The sequence below is a fragment of the Macaca mulatta genome, chromosome 12 (genome assembly GCF_049350105.2).
Source record: "Macaca mulatta isolate MMU2019108-1 chromosome 12, T2T-MMU8v2.0, whole genome shotgun sequence".
Lineage (NCBI taxonomy): Eukaryota > Metazoa > Chordata > Mammalia > Primates > Cercopithecidae > Macaca > Macaca mulatta.
In genome coordinates this window covers 81670502-81691312 of record NC_133417.1, presented here as the reverse complement: position 1 = coordinate 81691312, position 20811 = coordinate 81670502, and the positions used below count along the sequence as shown (strand labels likewise).

General features: G+C 39.8%; 1 long non-coding RNA gene across 3 annotated transcripts in view; it reads right to left on the bottom strand.

Moving 5' to 3' along the window:
• LOC106992627 (uncharacterized) overlaps nt 1-20811 on the bottom strand; it is a 320901-nt gene that overhangs the window by 52011 nt on the left and 248079 nt on the right. For all 3 annotated transcript variants that reach the window (XR_013401885.1, XR_013401886.1, XR_013401887.1), the window contains exons 4-6: nt 18117-18259; nt 17720-17818; nt 14958-15104 (exon numbers count right to left, since the gene is read on the bottom strand). This is a non-coding gene — a long non-coding RNA (uncharacterized LOC106992627). The remainder of the gene's footprint in view (nt 1-14957; nt 15105-17719; nt 17819-18116; nt 18260-20811) is intronic.

Here is a 20811-nt window from a genome sequence, read left to right as displayed (position 1 = left end):
TTTCATGTAATTGCCTTTCCTGTGCACACCTTGGGGCACCCTAATTCTCCATTTTATTTCAGGCACTGTACAGGGTACCATCTGGTAGTTTTAAACTCATCCCGTTTTATGGCACTACTGCAGTGGCTGTATTCAGCTGTACTGCAGGCTTTCGATGGAGACAGACTTCTTACTACCAGCTATTTATTTCTGCCTGAAATAAAGTAGCCTTGAACTATCAACATGCAGGATTCACACGTAGATTGTCACAAGTCCATACGAGCTAGACAGAGATTCCCAGGCAACCTACAGACTTGAAGCATTTCTGAATTGCTTTACGCACAGCTGTTAACTTATAGAATTGGGATTCTAAATTCTTCGCCTACTTCTGCACGTAATGATATCTTTTTACTATCTCATTTGTATTATTTCAGTTCAGATGAGCACAAAAATAAATGTATTCCATCACATCTGGAAAAGTACCGCAGAGAAATCGCTTAATATACAAAGCTGCACACCTCATTACGAGGTTCGTCACTCATTTCAAACCCAACCTTACCTCTGTCCCTCATCAACATGGCTTTTGTTTTGCTGCTGTTTTCCTTAAATTGTTAAATCATTTTTTTTTAAGGGAATTTGCAAGATCTTGAAAAGGCGAGTTTGGAAATAATATACTTGGCAGAAGGAAAATAAATCTCAGAAGCACGCAGCTTTTCTGCAGCAGGTCCCCCATGAGCACACCATCCTCAACCTGTGCACTAATTAGACAGCAAGTCACTCTGTTTTGTCTGAGAATTCATCTTCTGCTTCTGGCCAGCACGCCCCTCCCCCCCTGCCCACCCCACCAATGTGCCCACACAGCTGGGCAAGCCACTTTAACAAAGGGTCTCTGATATGCAAATAACACACACCCAGCTGCATGTTTCCAAATGAGTCGTTGTTCACCTGCTGGTTCCTGCCTCACCAAATCCCTCTTGCTGCATGTGTTATGCATTCCCCCTTCTCCTATCCTTTTCTTCCCTGTGCAACAGCTAAGGTCTGTAGGCCCCCTCGGAATGGCAATGAAAGGGGTCCAGGCTGGTGATGGGATGAGGTGAGTGATGAGTTGGCTTGCGAGTCACTGCTGCTCTTGACATGTGTTATCTCGGCATTGCCCAGGGAGAAGATTACTAGTCTTTGGCCTGAGACACAGAAAGCCTTCCAGTGTTCAGTCTGTTACCTGGCGTCAATGACTTGCATAAATAAACCAATCAGGAGATACTGGCTTTACTACTGGCACCTCGGCCTTTGTTACTGCAATGGTAACAATTACAGATGGAAAAAAAAAATATTTAGGGTAGAAAAAGGCTGGATCTTGACCTGTTTGCCACGGATTCTTTACATGTTTTGCATTTGTGGCAATGACAAATGTAGCTAAATGCACCTGGTTGTAGCTGTCTGCTGTGATCTAAAGCCTTTTTGAATGAAAAGAAAAACTTCCTCTGTTATTTATTGTTGGAAGCAGAGTTTACTTTGCTGTCTTTAACCTCGGCAGAATCAGAAATGCCAAGTTTAACAGCAAGCTGATGAGTTCTGGGGAACAGAGCAAAGAGTCGTTGGTTGGAGTCTTGTAAATCAGTGGAAGACCAGTGACCGAATAGATTCATATTTATTTTCCTGGAGTTTTCCCCTCTTCTTTGACTCTCAGGCAATCTCGTTCTATAAAAATGTTAATGCTGGTCTGAATATGATGGGTGATCTTTTTCTCCCACAACCCTGTCAAACAGATCTTCCCAATAATTAAATGTGCATCCTTGAGCTCTAAGAGCAGTCTTGTTGAACAAAGCAACCGCAAATCCAACTAACCTTTGAAGAATGAGAGTGTCAAAGTATAAGCAGATGTTTTAATTTGCACAATGCTAGGATTTTTTGGATGCCAAATGTTCCTAAAATAGTTATTGTATCTAGACAGCAGGAGAAAGATATACTCAGAAACGACCTGCAAGCCTCTCGGTTACAGACATTGTTGCCTTCAGCAGAAGTGATATTGAATGTGTTGTTAAGAAAGCTGTATGTTAACCAGCATTTAATGACAAGGTATTACAATTCTATGATTATAATATATGAGAAAAAGAAAACAAGAGGGCACTGCAGAATTTTAAAGTACACACACCGACACACACAGTCTTTGTAAAGTCCATAGCTAAAACAAAGATGGGACACAATAAAAGGGCTCATGTTCCCTTGTGTGGGTATTAAACGTTTCTAAAAATGACTTAAGAGATGCCTGCTATTAAACCAAAAAAGGAGGATATATACTTTAGCCATGAAATTAGAGCATAATGTTATCTAGCCAGTTGAACTTGCATTGCTTCAGGGAAATGTTAGTACATGTTTTTCACAAGTGGATATAGGCAGGAAAGATTTACATTAGACATCAGGAAAAATGTCCTGACTTTCAAAAGAGTTGTGAGAAGCCAAATAGTTTACCCAAGAAGGCTATGGAATTTACCTCCTGGAGATTTTTAGCAGCAGACAGGAGACCCATATGTTTGGGTTTATTTCGGAGTCTTTGAAATGAATAGAATGGTCTTATTAAGAGTTTCCTAGTCCTTTTCTTTCGTAGCTTGCCTGAGAAGAGGTTAGACATTCAGCCTACGAAGCCAGGCTTCTGTCCGACCTTCCCGTAAGTCCATCTTCTCTCAAATCTCAGCCATATCCTACCAGAACCTCTTGATCTAAAGGGTTAAACTAAGGGACTCTCGTGCACTGCTGCTAGTAGGTTGAGGGGAGAGGGAGTTTAAATTGGTACAATCTCTAGGGTAGACAATTTCGCAAAATCTACCAAAATTAACCAACATGGCACATGTATACATATGTAACAAACCTGCACATTGTGCACATGTACCCTAGAACTTAAAGTATTAAAAAAAAAAAAAAGTGTGTTTGTCCTGTGACCCTACAATTACATTTCCAGGACTGTATCTCTTAGATCTATTCATACATTTCAAAATGACCTATGGATTCATGATTTATTGCAGCAATGTTTTTAATAGCAAATAATTGGAAACAACCTTGATATCCACCAAAAGAAGACTGATTAAATAAGTTATAGCATATCTGTGTTAAAGAAAGAGGTAGCTCTTCATGGCCTTGTAAAAAAGGATTTCTAAGATACACATTTTTAAAATTAGGTGCAAAATATCACATATACTATGCTATTGTTCGTGTGTTTTCAAAAAGGAGTAGAAGAGAGACATACTTTCCACAGCATAAAAAAATAATTTTAGAACTATTATACCTTTGGCATTGGTACTATCTATAATATCTATTAACATCAAATAAATGAATATTAAATAAATGACTAAGAGAAAATAAGGGAACTCTTTTCCAAACCAAAATCCCCCAAATAAAGTAGGGAATTCATTCTGTCTTATCTCTGGTTCCCTTCTTGATTCTTAAAATAAAATAAAATAAAAGCCACTAGGATCCGATGGCCATGGCAGGGTGCAGGGTGGGAGTGGAGTGGGGGACATGGGGACATGCCTGTTTGACCTATGTTTTCTTGTTCCCCTCCTGCAGCTATACATTTCAGAAGATGGAGAAGAGGAAGAAGGAGGTAGAGTCTGGTAGGAGGGCACCAAGGAACATTTCCTTACTTCACAATTTGGTAAGCAGAACTGCCTGACATTACACAGAGGGTAAACTTCTGCCTAGGGCCATGGAAAAAGGCAAAAAGGTCCCGTGACCAAGAGATGACCATTTCCACAGAGGAAATGCAGGCCCACTCTCCAACTGGACCCCACTATGCACAAGGTGAGAATTCAGCCTGTTTATCAGGGTTCCTCTTATTAAAGTATATGTCAAAAAGGCCTGGTAGAAATGTAACTCTGTGATGTTAATTTTGGAAAGTCTCATCTAGAACTTTCTGGGAAGTATTTGAAAGCAGAGTTGTGGAATCATTTGACGACTCAAACATATAAATTAAACACTCTTCTTGGATACAGCAGTTAGAATATGCAACAGATAGGGTCTACATTGGAGAAATGAGAGATGTAGCAAGTGCTTAGCTTCTCTGAGACGCAGTCTCAATGTCTCACCATCAAGGACAGCTAGCTAGCTCACGGAATTATTGTGAGGGTTCACTGTTGTAATTTATTCCAAGGTCCACCGCAGCACTGAGGACATAGGTGGCATTCAAGAAGCAGTGGCCAGTGGTATTCTCTGCTAAAATATTTGCCACCTCAGCCACTTTGATTCTGCTCCAGAGGGCTTTTTTGCTCATCCCATTGGTGATGCAAGGCAGGTTAAAGATCCTCTCACCTGATCTAAAAATTCAAGACATCAGTCCACAAAATACCAGAATCACCATGGAGGCAGCTGTTTAGCACTGTGGATAGTCTATTTCTCCCCCTCAAAGCAGCCTACTTCAAAGAGGGTAGAGTTAAGTTTCCAGGATCTGACTCCTGAGATTTTTATTTAAAGAATGCCCATCTTTACTCGCAGCTGAGAGGCTGAAGATTAAAAATTAGCCACTGTATAGTAGCTGAGCAGTAACAATTTTTCATAAAGGTTTTTAGTACACATTTGGGATTATAATTTCAATATTATGCAAATGCATTTTATGGATCTGTAATACAGAATGTGTACTGGCGTTAATGTGCATTAGCAGGCGAGAAGAAAAGGCTCCAAATGAGCCATTTTGGTGTCTGCTTTCAACATGTATTATGAATAATAAGTAAAATGTTCTGGTTTAGAACAAATAATATAAAATCTGAATTCCTCTTGATGTACATCAGTGACACAGCCCTACGCAACTCCCATGGAATTCTTCCATTGGACACAATTTAAAACTGGCTCTTAAACAACATATTCCTGTTTCTGGTTTCTCTTCTTGAATGAGATGTGAAAGTAAAATAAATACATTTAATATGAATAAGGAATATTTTCCCCCAGTTGCTCAAAATCAGGGCATGAACCAGATGAATACATTGGAAAGGCTATAACACCACAGTGGTCAAGAGAGTGGCCCAAGCTACTGCTAATTTGAGAGACTCTGAGTATTGAAAAGTGAAGAAGCATCTAAACAGTTATAGAACCTGCATATTTTCAATGAATAAAATTAACAAATGTAATCCCTTTAACACAAAATATTTAATACAAGATTATTGTATTCCAAAGATGTGTAAGTAATGTAATTAATGTAAGTTATGTAAGTAAGGTAATGTGCTGCAAGCTTTGTTCCAAAATGGGAACTTGAGTTGAAATTTGTCTGATGTCTATTTTCTTTCAACATTGTCAGCATGTTTCTGTGATTGCAGATTAGAATAAAATTCTTGAAAACTAATTAGAGGCTTTTCCTAAAGGCAGAGGACTGAGCTAAACAACTAGCTTCTCATGATAGAGTCCAAAAATGTTTCCTTTTTAATTAATATTTCCATGTTCCAATTTTGCATGTACAGAAGGTGGTAGCTGGTTATTTTAGGCATAATTCAAACTTTCTATTTGCATTGATTTAGTTAAGACATTCAGATCTATTGATCCTGTTTCTTGAATGCATGTTTCACACCCGCCCCATTCTTGGGCAATCTGCAGAAATACAAGATCACACCGTCCAATGAGTATGGACTAAGCATTCAGCTAAGTAACGATAATACAATCATCTTGTCTCTCAAACAGCTGCCCTTAACTTAGTGTTTTTTAAATTGCCACCATGTCCATGACATCTTCAAAATGATACTAAAAATATCCATGCAATGAGTTATCTATGTGTTAAGTGTTTTACATGCATTATCTCAACTGACTTACAAAGCAACCTCACAAGGTTGGTTTTACAATCCCCATGAAATGGTTGAAGAATTTGGAGTCTAAAAAGACTAATTTGTAAAAAATCACAATTATACAGGTCTAATTTTGCAATCCAAATTCTTGACCAGTATATAACCCTGAATCCAGTATTAATGTAGTAGATAATTGTCTTGGCTTAATTTATCATGTAAGTTATAGAAATGGTGTTTGGTCCTTACTCTGACATAGGCACTGTAATTGACACTAAAATCTGATTCAATTTCAACCAGTCATTGCTTCATTTCACTACTTGTGTACATTGCTGCAGTTGGTTGCTGCTTTCCATTTCCCCCGATACTTTTCCATTTGAGATGGAGGTCTGTGGAAGGAAAGATGGATACAGCAAGAGGGTCTATCCAAGAACCCAATAAATATGTACTGCATAAATAAATCAGATGTTTTAAGTTTGGCAATTTAAATTCAGCAAAAAGTATTTGACAACCTGCGGAGTGTAAGCTATGGTTTCTATCCTCGCATCCTTAAAATTTCAAAAAGCCCCAAATTCAAGCTTATCAGTAACAAGGAAACCCTTCCAAATATTAACTTATAATCAATATTGGAAAAAACTGAGTAGTATATTGTGTCCTATTTTGAAAACAAGCTATTTGCCATGTGTAGATAAGATTCCTACTCTAAAGATATCTTTTTAATAGTTGAAATATGAGATGCTGAGTAATAAAACTTGAAGTACAGTGGAACAGCTTTGAGAGAACAAGTGGCACATTGCCTTGAAATAATATTCTCAACGCCATTTGCTGAGTCTTCTATGCTCTTGGCCCTTTGCACAACCTTCACTGCACCCTCTAAGGTAAATATTATCTTCATTTTACAGATGAGGAAATTGAAACTTACAAAAATTGTCCGAGGTCACATACTTAATAAGTGGTTGAATGCAGATTTAATTCGAGGTCTGCTTGATTTCAAAGTGATTAAGTGAGTGAGACAGAGAGAAACAAAGAGAAGATAGTGGTTTTTAAAGAATGAATCTCAATTTTCTAAAACCCTATGGCAACTCCTGCCTTTCTTCTGGCTCTTATCATATTCTGCTGTTATTTCTGGATTTCTTACATAACTTTACTGAATTATAAGCTATTCTATTTGGGAGAAGGGACCGCGCACAAACCATTTCTGTATTCCCCCAGGACGTTGTTCAGTGCCTGGAACAAAGTAGGTATTCAAGATACATTTCACTTATTCCTCATATATTTGCTGGGTGTTTACCCTGTGGTTAAGCCCAGTAAAGAAGACAAGTCGGCCGGGTGCAGTGGCTCACGCCTGTAATCCCAGCACTTTGGGAGGCCAAGGCGGGTGGATCACGAGGTCAGGAGATCGAGACCATCCTGGCTAACACGGTGAAACCCCGTCTTTACTAAAAATACAAAAAATTAGCTGGGCGTGGTGGCGGGTGCCTGTAGTCCCAGCTACTCAGGAGGCTGAGGCAGGAGAATGGCGTGAACCTGGGAGGCAGAGCTTGCAGTGAGCCAAGATCGCGCCACTGCACTCCAGCCTGGGCGACAGAGCGAGACTCCGTCTCAAAAAAAAAAAAAAAAAAGAAAAGAAGACAAGTCATGCCTTCCAGGACCTTCTAGCTCAGTGGAGAAAGTAGTTAAAGACCCAGCGTTCTAAACTGGGTGTGGCACTACAGTGATGGGAAGTAGGGGAAGCCAAGGGGAAGCTGACTGACTGGTGGGCTCAGCCAAGGCTTCCCGGGGAAGATGTCATCCAAAACCATTCTTGAAGCATCAGTAAGAGCCAAGCAAAGAGAGTGGGGAAAGCACCACAAAGCGAGAAAGATCAGGAATGCACAAAGGCCCTAAATTAGAGATAAGCACAAAGCCTGTTTCCAAGGATTACAAGTCACCTGGAGCTTGCTGGGGGACAAGAAAAGGGGAGAACCAGGGCCGGGCGCGGTGGCTCGAGCCTGTAATCCCAGCACTTTGGGAGGCCGAGATGGGTGGATCACGAGGTCAGGAGATCGAGACCATCCTGGCTAACACGGTGAAACCCCGTCTCTACTAAAAAATACAAAAAAACTAGCCGGGTGTGGTGGCGGGTGCCTGTAGTCCCAGCTACTCGGGAGGCTGAGGCAGGAGAATGGCGTGAACCCGGGAGGCAGAGCTTGCAGTGAGCTGAGATCCGGCCACTGCACTCCAGCCTGGGCGACAGAGCGAGACTCCGTCTCAAAAAAAAAAAAAAAGGGAGAACCAGAAAGAGAGATGGTGGCAAGGTATCCGCTGTGAAGTAGAGAAGGACTGTGTACACCATGATAAAGTATTTATCTATCCTGATCTTTCTGGGGAGGGTTTTTTTCAGGGGAGAGGCAAGACAAGGCATATATTTGAGAAAGAAGATCATTAGCTGAATTGTGGAGAACAGACTCGAAGAGGATGCTATTGGTCGCAGGGAGCAGGAAAGAAAACCAAGGAAGCCATCACTAACACCAGTGGGAGGGAGGGTCTTGCCATTAGAGAAGAGAAGGCCATTTTGTATACACAGCTAACCCTTGAACAACATAGGTTTGAACTGTGAGAGTCCACTTATATTTGGAATTTTTTCAATAAAAGTTACATGGATTGTGCCTGCCTCTCCTGCCTCCTCTTCTACCTCCTCTATCTCTTCCACCTCCTCTATCTCTTCCACCTCTGCCACCCTTGAGACAGCAAAACCAACCATTTCTCTTCCTCCTCTTCCTCAGCCCGCTCCATGTGAAGATGACAAGGATGAAGACCTTTATGATGATCTACTCCCACTTACGGTAAATATATTTTCTCTTCCTTATGATTTTCTTAATAACATTTTCTTTTTGCTAACTTATTTTATTGCACAAATACAGTGTATAATACATGTAATATACAAAATATGTATGTATGTATTTCACAAGGCTCCCAGTCAACAGTAGACTATCAGCAGTGAAGTTTTGGGGAATCGAGTTACATGAGAATTTTTTTTTTTTTTGAGATGGAGTCTCACTCTGTTGCCCAGGCTGGAGTGCAGTGGCACGATCTCTGCTTACTACAATCTCTATCTCCTGGGTTCAAGCAATTCTCCTGCCTCAGCCTCCCAAGTAGCTGGGATTACAGGTATGTGCCACCACGTTCAGCCAATTTTTGTATTTTTAGTAGAGATGGGGTTTCACTATGTTGGCCAGGCTGGTCTGGAACTCCTGACCTCAAGTAATCCCCCCACCTCGGCCTCCCAAAGTGCTGGGATTATAGATGTGAGACACTGTGCCCGGCCACATTAGAATTTTTTACTGCACGGGGGTCAGCACCCCTAACGCTCGCACTGTTCAAGGGTTAACTGAAATTTGGACTGACACACAAATATTTGTGAGATATTTCTGGAGTAACCCCAAATTAGTTTTCTCTCATTATTAATTTGTGGGAGCCCCATAGACTAAAACATTAAAGGAGTCTTAATTTTGAATGTCCTTGTTTTTAGACATCTAGTGTAGCTCTCAGATTTCATTAGAGCTGTGTTGAGGCACTTTTTATCTTAACAATTTCTGTGAGTAGAGGTAAAAAATAACAGGAATCGATATAAACAGCCTAACAGGAATACCTCAGAAAGATAGAAGTATTATTTTTGCTGATACACATTTTTTATTTTGAAAAATCATGAAGATCTCCATTAGGAAATCACTCTTCCTTGGCATTGTGTTGCATGCTCAACAAATAGAAGGTAAATATGCTAAAATTGGTGTCTTTTTCATGAAAACCATATAACTGTAAAGCTCTTTGTTTTCACCCAACTGCTGCAAACATTTGTGTAGGCAATTTCAGTAAACATTTGGAGAATTGGAAGTGCTCTCTCCTACACATATGGTTCTTTATGAAGAGGTAATTTTTATCTATGTTCTACTCAATTGAATATTTATAAGTCTGTTTGGCCTCAAAGGTACCTGATCTGCCCCCAAAACACAATTGCCCTGTAAAGCTAAAGTGAGATTTATTCATTTACCCTTTAAGAACTTTGCAAGTTATTTTCATTTTCTCCCTATGAATTTGTTCCCAGTACAATCCTAAATTTGTCTAATTTGCTGTGTTATTGCAATTAGTCAATTCTCCCTCAGTTACACAAATAATAGCCTTATAAGTTTGAGGCTGTAAATCACTCATCCATTAAAAACGCCATTTCCTTGTACTGCAAATTCGATTCATTTAGAAGAGAAAAACCATGGCATGGAACAGAATTATGCAATGTCATGGACACATTAACATTTGGATCAAAATTTTACATTGTCTCAGCCAGTAAACAGTATAAATGGTTCAGATTTGCAATAAATAATTGTCTATTAATACTCTGGCATGCTGTAGCAAATTACAGTCTCACTTCAGTAAGCACAGCTGTAGGTAGGCACCAGGGCCGAAGGAAGCAAGTGCCACAATTGGTTTGAGAGAAAAAGAGCCTGTTATGCAGGGATGCAGGGCAGCTCTCTTCAGCAATGGAGGCATAGCTGTGGATTAAATGCTTGTGTTTGTAAACACGGGAGGAAGGCCAGTGGGCTTTTACTGTAGCTGGAACATTAGACACCAAAACGCAGCCCTTTGCTAGAAGATGTGTCTTTGTGTTCGCTGAATGTGAAAGGGATGGTGGCATATTCTATTAACCACAAAAATGTTCCTGATGATAGGACCAACTTTGATGTCCCTCGGATCTAGGAGCCAGGGTTATGGCTGGAGCAGCAACAACATTAGGTGTTGATTATGGAGTCACTCAGGAACCACCAGAAGTTCAGATTCTCCCCAGAGGCTACCTTAAAATGTTGGGGGGGGGTGGATTTAGGCCCTTTTTCCCTCTCTCCCTGCCATGATCTTCCTCACTAACCAATTGAGGAACCTATAATTAATACCATTTTCACTGTTTGGCTTAAGGCTTTTAAACCCTTTTAAAATGCAAACAAGATATCTGGAAAAGTTGACAAGGAGATATGTGAACGTTCATTGACATCTCGGCATGCAGCAGGTTCTCAACTTAGTCAAAATTAGGGCACTGAGTAGGGTGAACTGGAACTCAGGGCAGGCAGCACAAATGATGGGAAAATGAAGTGTTGCTGAGAGGACATCCTGATGGCCAGGATCACTATGTACAAAATGCAGGGGTACGCAGAGAGGATTGAGAATGAATCTCAATGGTGACTAATATTTGCAGAATTCATCTGTGAGGGCAGGCAGTACTATTATCCCCACTTCCCAGATGAGAAAACTGAGGCCCAGAGATGTTAAGTAACTTGCTCATCAAGTTTACCCAGCCAGTGTGACAATTTATACTGCAGAATTGCATAGGTCTAAAAACTAATTTACCTTAGTCCAGAATTTAGCCTGAGGCTATTTAGGAATAATAGATCTTGCTTAGCTTAAAGCCATCATGTTAGATTAATTTATATTGTGACCCTTCGCAAGTATCAAAGTTTTGTGGAATTCTCCATAGTAAAGACTCTAGACTTTAGAAAAGTCAATTCAAAACACTAAATTTTTTCTTTTATTCCTACTATTATCCTATTCTGTTCCTTAGCTCACAAAGGAAAAAATAATCCTCTATTGACCTCCAAATTTAGCATTCATTTGATTTCATTTATACATTTAAAATAGAGAAGAAGTAAAGCAACCTTATAAATTGTATTTTAATAAGAATATTGATATCTGAAAAGCTAGCAACCTAGAGAAATGTTTCTCTTGCTTGACAGATAATATTTTCATCAACATTATAAGAAAAACAATTGAGCCCTATGAAGTATATAGGACGTGCCCTGGATTTTAGATGATTGCCTAATTTTCCTTTTCATGTCTGCTAAAAGCCAAGTTTAATTTGGAGCTATTTCTCAAGAAGGGCGAGCATCTGGGACTGATTTATTTGAATACTTTATAACATTTAAAAATAGTTTTTCTAATTCCCCAGAGAATTATTAAATCCTTGTGGCTGTATGCTCTCTTTTGTAGTCTTAGGTTCTCTCATGCTTGGACAATTGCTATGGGATCATAACTTGTGTCTTTGCCAATAATAGCTACTTTTTCGTGCATACCACTAAACTAATCCTCGCAAAAAGTCATTTTTGTGACATCATTCTCCTGTCCCAAACTGTCAGTGGCTCTTCACTTCCTCCCAAGTAAATTCTGTGTCAGAGCCTCCTCTATCTGGGTGCTGTTTACTATTCAATACATATTTCCCACAGCTTTCTATGCAAGCCCACTGTGCCTGGCACTCTCTCTGATCCCCATGGGGCTACACGTCTGGCCACCACCCTTTCCTCCCCTCCCTTAGTTATTTGGCCTCCAATGCCTTTACTATCTATCTCTCCAGCCTCCTCCCATATACTCCCACATCTTTGAAATCTTTTTTTATTTTTTATTTTTATTTTTTTAATTCTAGCTCATTCCTCTCTCTAAAACTCAAGATTTGACACTTACTCTAGAATCATAAAAGCCTAGAATCATAAAAGCCTAGAACAGGAGGTGGAGCTATTTGTCATTTTTAAATATAGCTTCTCTCAATCTTTATTTAGTGGACTTGCTCTGGATTAGGGATGAGAAGACCTGACTCTACTGTTTTCTTGATAAGTGACCTTGAACCAGACACATGTGCTCTTTGAGACTCAAGTTCCACATCTGTAAAATGAAGATACCTGCCTTCCTACTTCACAAGGTTCTTTTGAAGATCAAACGTAATACTGCATAACAAAGTGACTCATAAATTATTATTTTTTTTTTGGTGATGAATTCTCGCTCTGTTGCCCAGGCTGGAGTGCACTGACGCAAACTCAACTCACTGCAACCTCCGCCTCCAGAGTTCAAGCAATTCTCCTACCTCAGCCCCAACTAGTAGCTGGGATTACAGGCATGCACCACCACTCCCAGCGTTTTTTGTTTGTTTGTTTGTATTTTTAGTAGAGACAGGTTTTGCCATTGAACTCCTGACCTCAAGTGACCCGCCCGTCCGTCTTGCCTCCCAAAGTGCTGGGATTACAGGAGTAAACCACTGCGCCTGCCCTGACCCATAAATGCTAAAGTACTAAGTGATGTCCTCATATATAGCACAGTCTCTCCAGCCCCTGCAATTCGAAGATACACCTCACTGTACTTAGGAGAGTTAGAATGGAGGCATGACTTTAATTGTTAGCTGTTTATCTCCTATAGAAAGTGGTCAGCAGATCTTTGTTGGTAAAATGAATGAATATTCATTTCTTATCTTTCAATGAGAATGTGATAACTTTGGTTATTGATGTATACTTCCATGTAAATTTGCTCAAGCAATTTCAACCACATCCCCCAGTACAACTTTCTACCATGCTAATTGCTCCAAACATTTAAATACCAGCATAGGTATGGAAGCTACTAACTGTTAACATTTCTCACATTTAGTTGCTGAATGTTTCTCACCTCTACTTGCTGAATGTGTGCTTTAGACAGTCTTAAAAATATGAATAGTATGTCTGATAAAGAGGCCCATCAGTCCTCAAAATGTCCTCACCTTTTAGTGTTGAAACAATAATGATAATTTGCTTCATTTGTGCTCTACACACCAATGAGATGAGCTAATTGCATATCTGCTATGAAATAATGTCTATTATTACATGGATAACTACCCATTAACTCCATTGGAAACACTAGTAATTACACAGTATGTTATGTTAATGCACCTGTGTTATCTTCTGATTGCCATATTATTAATTCAAGTGACCTCTATAAATCTGTTTCCCACCATTATTTTCTGTTATTCTGGAGCCCTCTGTAACACTTTAGAGATTGTTGGCTAAACAATAAAAGTATACAGTAAAAACTATTTTCAAAAAAGAGGATCTGAAGTGTGATCCTATCGATGTTTGTTGTTGTTTTTCATCACTTCTTTGCTTGACATATATAAACAATTTTAGAGCTATAGCATATTACCTTCTGTGCAAAATTAGAACAGTTTTTACTTTGTGGAGAGTTGCAGAAGATTTGACTTTTAAAAACTCTGAAACATGTCTGGTTCACAAACAGAATCACATCTTAAAAGCCCTAAGTTTGCTCTGAAAGTGTCAATCAAGCTTTCAGCACACTAACACATGTAGTAATGAAAGGTTTGTATTCGCTCCTAAAACCCGAGTTGCCTCCCAGTCACTTTACATCTGGTTACATCAAACTTAACTTTTCTACAGTCCATCTAGTCCTGACCTTCCCCTCTTCTTACAAGTCCCCATTTAACTCAAGAGACTCCAGCGTAGGAGATGAAAACCCCATCAGCATATTCATAGTTAATGACAGGGCTACAAAACAGAAAATAACAGCGGGAATCTGAAGCCAGTGCTTTTATTGGACCAACTAACGATATAAATAAAATGGTCCCTGACTGAGCTTTGGAGAATCACTGTCTCTTTATCAGGCCATAGAAAACAGATCCAGGAGGGCAATAAATACAGCACATAACAGACTGGAATTAAATGATTAGGCCTGAATTAACACCCTGTTTCTGAGCCTCACTTAGTGTTCCATGGCCCCAATGAAACACTGCAATTCACAAATGCTCAAGGCCCATTTAATTTTTATTTCAAGCTAGTTCAGAAGAAGGGATTACCTATAACTCCCCCCTATTCCATTGTATAACTCTTGAAGTAACAACACTGATCCTGTCTAGATAGCTGTTAGTAAAATAGGCTGTGCTATAGGAATCACAGAGTCTATTCAGAATCCTGCCTCTACGAAATCACATTAATTAAAAGGGACCAAATCCCTCTCTCTGAAAGTGACAAGGCTGCCCTTGATGGGAAAATAATGAATTAGTTAAATAAACTTGATTATTTTCCATGGTATTAACAACAAACCTCTGCAACTGTCAGCCCAAGATTTTTACTTTTTGAACTGTGGCTTTAGCATGCCAAAGATCCTAATCAAGTCTTAACTGCAAAATGGAATTGAATCTCACCTTAGAGGGTAATATATGGAGGCCCATCCCCCATTACACCATATGCCACAGGATAAGGTGGGTGAGTTTAACTTAAACCCTATTGGAGGGGAGTTAATACTGTTCTATACTTCTCCATTTATACAATGGCTCTAGAGCAAGAAATCCAAGGATGGCATTAGAGGAAGGCTTTACTGTACCGGTGAAGTACTTAGACATTTTAGACAAAATATGCAGCAGATGAAACTGAGTCATTAAAACCACTTGCGTACCTGTGACTTGAAGTGATGTATGAGACGGAGATGTATTTAGAAGGCAAGGTCCTCAAGCGTCAAGAGGTAAGAGAGCTTGCAGTTTTGAGCACTTAGGAGATGCTGTGTGCTGGTTTTTATTTTTCCTCATTTAATCCTCATGATGTCCTATAAAGTTGACATAATTATTCCTATTTACAAGTAAGGAAATTGACCCTCAAAGAAGAGTGTAATAATTGCCCAAGTTCACACAGGAAGTGGTAAGGCTGAGATTCAAATCCAGATCTAACGGATCCCAAAGCCAGCCCTTTCCATCAATACTATGACTATCACCTGCTTAGAACTCCTGACTGCCGCCTGGAGCTTTTACTTGGGATCTTCTAGAATAACCAAAGAAACAACACATAGAAGAGGATGAGACTAATGACGTATAGTCTCAAACAGTAGGAAAAAACCCAAAGGGCTTTGGCACTGGATGAGATTAGCTCTTATAAAGCCCCAGGAGATCCAGACATTCTGTGAATTAAGGAGCCCTCATCTGAAATTAGATGAAGCTGCCTGTCCAAAACTGCTTCCGAGTGTCAGCCATGGCGTACATGGGGTCCAGACTCTCTCATCACGCTGAAGGGGCACCTTGAGCCTTAACTGAAGTAGAGCAGGAAGGATTCTTCCACATTCTCAAGAGTATGAGGTTTGACCACACCCAAGTTTACCCTACAAGTTGGTTCAGCATAGCATGTGGCTGTGTATGGGACAGAAAGGGACACGTACTAGATGGAACCTTCTGCCCCAACGCTTTTGTACTACAAAATAACCGTAATTGTAGCTCAAATTTATGCTTAAGTAATTTCAATGAAACACAATAACACACACATAGCTCTCTCAGAAAGCAATCTTACTCAAAAGACTTGGGCATTGATACATTGTGAATAAATTATACAATATGAAATTTTTAAAAAAAGGTAATCACTAGAAAGTTTACTGATGATAGATTCATGCTAGCAAAAGAGTGTTAAGTTGTGTCTGTTGAATTATGACTAGACACTTATGGAAAGTGTCTAATTTCACTTTCTATGTACCATCTTTCTGTATTACTAGTACCCAATAAATTAAATACTTTTGACATTCAATCAATGTTACATGGTAATAATTACATCTTTTCCATTAAAAAGGATACATTCCTTAAAATTTTATGTTTTAAGAAAAGGTCTTTGTTTACCAAAAGGGATAGTAAAATGATTTAAGCGAGTTTCATTTGAATTATTAATTTTTTGTTCCTCGGCCAGCAATTCTTCAGCAAAGGTCTAGGTTATGGTGATTGTTCTTGCTTGTGGTTTTTAACAGTAATGACAAGGCCCTTGATATCCTCTGGCCTTGACTTAGTCACAATTGCAGGCCTCCTTTTCACCTTCAGTTTTAGTATTAAGGAAAATCTATCTCACTGTCAGCAATAAAAGCCAGACTATGTCTTTGAATTTGAGTCCTTGTCTACTTGACTCCACAGCAAGCCATAGTTTTAAGCAGCTTTTTTGGGAGATAGGACCACGTGAAGCATCTGCCATGCCCATTTACTTATTTAAGTAGTTGTTTTTGTATTTTGAAAGCATAACTTCAGTTTAAAAAATCCAATAAAAATGGGGTAAAACTTGGAACAAAATTATGGACTACCAGAGGTTTTCACTTTCAACTGGCTACAGAAGCTGAGTGCAATGCAATCACAAAGAATTATTCCTTTAAAATTGGGAAGTATCACATCTGCATTTTTGAGTGAATGGCTGACTATGGTAAAGAGACCAGTTTTACCATTGTAAAGCTGTATATCTCTTCCAAGACATAGTTCTTTCCTCTAACATGCGGATTGCAATAACTTACAGGATTGATGTGGAAATCAAAGGCCATAAAAATGTGAACTGTGCTTAAAAGAAAAACATAAAGTGGTGTGCAAATATGAGGTATTACTATGAAGAATTCTCAATGAAGACTGCCCAGGATTTTAAGTTCTTATCCTTGCTGTGTCATTTTTTATGACCCATCATTGAAAACCCTTCCCCTGTGGCCTTATTTCAGACTTTGTAAACTTGGGCCTCCTTACAACAATTAATCACTGATCCTGTAAAGTTTAAACCCACGATGCCAAACTACAAGCTGCTTCTGGAAGGAACTACATTGCCTGACCACCTTGGTATCAACTCGTCTCTTGGTCTAAACCCTTTCATTTGAGCTTCACAACACATTTTCTTTTTGGCCTGGGTTTTAAAGAAGTAAAATTGTCCAGGTAATTGTTTTGCTAGACCTTCTTCTTTTCTATTTACACAGGGTCTCGCTCTGTCGCTCAGGCTGGAGTACAGTAGTAGGATCCTAGTTCATTGCAGCCTTGAACTCCTGGGCACAAGCCATCCTCCTTCCCATGCCTGTGCCCCCTGTGACTCCCCACCCCACCTCAGGGACTACAGGCACGCACCACCGCTCCTGGCTATTTTTAAAATTTTTCGTAAAGATGGTGTCTGCCTTTGTTGCCCAGGCTGGTCTCCAACTCCTGGCTTCAAGCAATCCTCCCGCCTCAGCCTCCCAAAGTGCTGAGATTGCAGGCATGAACCACTGTGCCCAGCCTGCTTTTCTGATTTAACATTAAAGAAGCTATCCTTTCAGGCAAACATGGAAAGTCACTGCACCTCAGGGGGTTCTCAGCTCAAAGTCCTGTGACACAGTCTGTGTGTTTGTTACATGGGACTTATTGTTATTGTGATTTGAAACCATTCTGTTCAACTACAGTATTTACTTACCTATTTATCATCCATCTCCCTCCTCTGAAATGTCTGTTCCGGGCGAGACGGGGCAGTGTTTGTCTTTTTCACCACAATCCCCTGGGTTTCGAATACTTCCTGGAACATAGTGAGAAGCCCAATAAATAGCTGTTGAGGGACCAGATGAATTGCTACAAATAGGAAAGGTCACATTTGTTATCACTAAAACATTTACGTTTGAATACAATTTTTTTCCTTCCCCAAATGAAAGCTTAACACTCTTCTAAGCTCTCACAATAAAAATTTCACCAGCCAGGTCCTTAGTAATATTAATTCCTTGGTCCTATCACCATCGTTCTCAGGGCCCGAGGCTGGGCCAAACATGACTGAGGTTTTCAAAAAATATATTTTTAATATAATTTTAAAATATACTCACTAGGGGAAGGCTCATAAAATTCAGCTTCAGCCACAATCTGGACTATAGGCTGCCAAGTGCTGCATAAATAAATCACCAAGTCATTTTGGCATCCTGTGGGCCAGAAGGAATATCTTCCTCAGTAGATTTAAAGAGACACAGTTCTGAAAGAAATAGGAGCAAAGTGAGCCATTAAATATGTACTCTCTTATAATCTTCCAGACCTTGGACAGATTCCTTGAAGTGTCAATTGTCCATTTTACTAAGGGCAGATTCTTTTTTTCCTCTTTCATTGGAATCCATCGAGGAGTTGAAACAATTCATCCCAATATCCACAACAAATGCCCCTACCTGCTTTGCAACTATTGGTACACTTGAAAGAAAAAAAAAAAAAAACACAAAAATACAGCAGCCAGAAGATCGGGTTATGAGGGCAGCTTGTAACAGTGTATGTGCAGCATGGATTCAGGTAAGTCAGAGGCCATGCTCAGCTGAACAAAGGAAATCCCCCAAAACAGTGACCAGTGGCCAGTGCGGTGCAGTAGACCAAAGGGGCTGCTTGATAGAGTCTGCATTGATGGCCCAGGCTGAGTGTCCAGACTAGAGCTCACCTGTGCATCACACACACACACACACACACACACACACACACACACACACACACACGCACAGCTTCCCTTATCAAGCCTTCCTGGCTAATTTAAATCTAAATCAGCCTGCTCGCTGGCCTTTGTAAACTTGCTAGAATGAAGAACACGGCATAAAAACAATAGATCTAGGTCCGATGGATGCAGAAGACAGGCCAGAAATCTGAATCCTCCTGACCTGCAGCTCTGAGGTTTGCAGAAAGCCCTTTCTCAACATGGTTCATGAAAAGAGACTGTGTCACAGTACATGAGGGCTGCAGGGGTTAAAAATTGTATGTCTTTTCCAAACTGTTGATTAAAATACAGCCCCATTGACGTACAAAACTCAATCGATTCAAAGGGAAGCTGCAAGATATGTGATGGACGAGGTACTTGTGGGAACACACATTCAGACACAGAAGTACCAGCGGGCCCTCTTGTACCACCTCATGCTCTCACACACAAGCACAAGTACACATGCGTGCATGCATGCACACACAGCAACCCCCTTCCTGACAGCATCCATTTTTTTGCTACCTCATCTTTCATGTAACCGTGACTAAAAAATAAAAACAAAAACTGTGTATATTTCCTTTTGTGCTTTGCATTTACGGAAACCCAGGCCAATTTGGCTCTTATTCCCAATAAGAAATTTCTTATCTGCTCACTATCTGGATCTGTCTTAGTCAGTAGCTGATAGACCCTCTTTGGGTTATTAACCAGTTAGTTTCTTCCAGAAAAGAGGTCATTAGCATCTAACATTACTCAGGGGTGTCAGGAGATGCAGGTATCAGATCCTCTCATCCTGGTTTATCTTTAATTTAATCTCTAGATTTTTCAGCTCTAGCTGTCGGTTGGCTTCCACTTAATAACACATTTTTATCTGTTTTTGGTGTTTTTTTTTTTTTTTTAAACAACTCAGTAACCAATATAATGATGACAGAACTGACAAATTCTGCATTAATGGATTTCCTTCCCGCATCTAGGCTCCAAGCCGCCAAATGCTAGAAATGCTGAAATAGGTTCCAGGCAGTTACAGGTTAAGGATCATTTGCATAAATTAGCAAGTTTTGCAAATGAATTCATCTACTGAGAAGTAAGACACGGGACACTGCATTTTAATAATTGACATTCCACATGAAATGCAATGTTCTTGAGGAGGAAATTGAGCTCCAGGTTGCTATTAGAACCAGCGGACCAGCACGAGTGGAAAGAAATGCCATCCCCCATTATGTGAGCTACTGCTCCTGCATAACAACTACCCCATTCTGATGGACTCCTTTTAATAAAAGTACTAGTGTGCGCTCACCGAGAGGAGAATAGAGAGGAATCTACTCATCAGCACTATCAAACAGGAAATGAAAATAAAGAGTTCTTCAGCATACCGCCTTAATGTGCAACCAGCAACTCTATATTCTCTTTCTAAAGTCATCTTGCATTTTCCGCTTGATTTGGCAGCCGCTCCCCACCCTACCCCAACCCCTCTTCCTTTTCAGTTTTCTGAAACACTCAGGAGATTATTTACATATATACAGAAAGCAAGTAAAAGTTTTAAATTGCCCAATTTGGATGTTGTCTCCCATAATGTTGGTTAAATTACAAATAAAGATAAGTGGGCCATTTTGCTGCCTCCTCCTGGCCTAATTTGTTTAAGGACATGCCACATTGCAAATATTAGTGAGAATGCCAAATGAATGCCTTTCCTAAGGTGTTAGTCAGTCAAAGTCAGGGTATTCAGCATATCGGAAGTACAAACTGCTCACACATGCAATGTGAGCTGGAAACAAGGCCATCCGTAATAGTGTTTCCTGGCATAATTTATAATTAACATAAAATGAATTAAATCACTCACTCCATAGACTTTTTTCCAAGTTCATGTAGAGTAAGTGTGTCATATCAATTAATTTTCAATGAACTGCGGCAGCCAATAAAATTTCTCCCAGACACTGGTAATAATCCAAGATATTGATGGAAGAGGTATTATCATTAATATGAGTATAAGCCTCAAATCACGTACAGGGAACAGGCAGAGTTCCTTTCTTGGAAAGGGAACATGATTCTTGCTAGCTGCCTGTTATTCTTTCCAATTT